Genomic DNA, 1,984 nt, shown 5'->3' on the forward strand with positions numbered 1-1,984 from the left:
CTGGGAGAGAGAGCAAAGGCAGAAATAAAATCATCTGAGGAAACACGTATCTCCACGACACTTATTTCAGGCCTGTAAGCTGAGCCACAGGATACAATCCACACCAGTGTTTTGTCCAGCCAGTAGAGAAGGGTTTATATCCTTTACCGCAAAGCAATTGTGCTATGCCCATAACACCCACTTGCAGCAGCCAGTTCCTGGTTCCCATTTCTTTATTCCCATGTTCATTATTATTCCAGACCACTGTACAAGGAAACAATGGGTGGAACTGAGTGTAAGCAAGGCTGTGTGCAAGATGGACATACACTGCTCTGCAGTAACTCCCCAACGGACAATTCTTAATCAGCACAAGTGGCTTCTGATCCCAAAGTGGATTAGCAATAACCAATTTTGGTCTCTTTCTCAGTTCAAGGATGCCATCGGCTTGTGTGCAAAGCAAGCGTGCACATGCACCTACCCGCATATATGTATCAAAATGCTCTTCAGGACAGGTAGGTTTTTCATTTTCTCTTCTCAAAAGGAAGAGAACAGATAAGTAAGTACAGTGCTGAACTGCTGGAGGTAGTGGAAAATAAAAAGCCTCAATTATCTAGGTTTTAAGTTATTTGTCAAGCTGGTTCTACTAAAATAATAGAGGACACAGAATACTCTAGCTAAGCTAATGAGCTTAAAAAATTAGGGCTTTTCCCTCCTGTCTCCACATGAAGAGTTCAAAGCACTGGGAAAGAAGATAAGTAAATGAATAATAGCTTTGCCTGAGAACATTTGTAAACATTTTTTCTTTTGATCAACTTGCTGATTCAACTCAGAATTTATTTTTTTTTTTACTTCCACAGTGATTGCTTTGACATTAAAGTATGTATTTTAAACATGAGAAAAACACCAGCTTATCCAGGTGCAGAGCTGCTCTGAGAAGTAAGCAAACAGCCATCTTTTTGTTACACACCAAATCAAATGCAGAGATTCATTTTGCTGCAGATTCATCAGAAAAGTGTGAGAATGGAACTGTCTGGATTTGGAAACAATAAGAAACAGCAAAGAACTATCTGGGGATCCGCATCTGGGAGGGACACCTGTAACGTTAAGTCTGCTATGTGTATGCTACATGGTGATGAGTGTTTCTTGCAGAAATATTGCAGGATTTAGCCTGGAGGTCTGCCTGGATTTGCCAGGCAAAATAGCAGAGAAGATGGCCCATATACACAGGGAACAATGACAGAAGTAAAGTCTGCTCTCAAAGCAGCAGAAGTGACAATTTATGAACCAGGCCAACTCAAAAAAGGAATTTCAGCTCGCTTGCCAAGCAGGGTTTTCCAAGGTACTGAGATGTAATTTCTACAGGAAATACTACACTCTACTACTGCTTGCATTTCCTTCAGTGCAAAGAAAGTCTGACTTTATCAGAAGCCTTAGCGACTATCATTAGTCAGCATGGGTTCATGAAAGCCAAGCCCTGCTTGACCAACCTGATCTCCTTCTATGACCAGGTGACCAACCTGGTGGATGAGGGAAAGGCTGTAGATGTGGTCTACCTGGACTTCAGCAAGGCCTTTGACACTGTCTCCCATGGCATCCTCCTGGAGAAACTGGCAGCTCATGGCCTCGACAGGAATACCCTTCACTGGGTGAAAAACCGGTTGGCTGGCCGTGCCCAGAGAGTGGTGGTGAATGGAGCTAAATCCAGCTGGTGGCCAGTCACTAGTGGTGTTCCCCAGGGCTCAGTGTTGGGACCAGTTCTGTTTAACATCTTCATTGATGATTTGGACGAGGGAACTGAGTGCACCCTCAGTAAGTCTGCAGACAACACCAAACTGGGTGGGAGTGTTGATCTGCTGGAGGGTAGGAAGGCCCTACAGAGGGATCCAGACAGGCTGGATTGATGGGCCGAGACCAACTGTATGAGGTTCAATAAGACCAAGTGCCGGATCCTGCACTTCGGTCACAATAACCCCCACGCAATGCTACAGGCCTGGGGACGAGTGGC

The sequence above is a fragment of the Cariama cristata genome, unplaced genomic scaffold (genome assembly GCF_000690535.1).
Source record: "Cariama cristata isolate BGI_N322 unplaced genomic scaffold, ASM69053v1 scaffold44949, whole genome shotgun sequence".
NCBI classification, from domain to species: domain Eukaryota; kingdom Metazoa; phylum Chordata; class Aves; order Cariamiformes; family Cariamidae; genus Cariama; species Cariama cristata.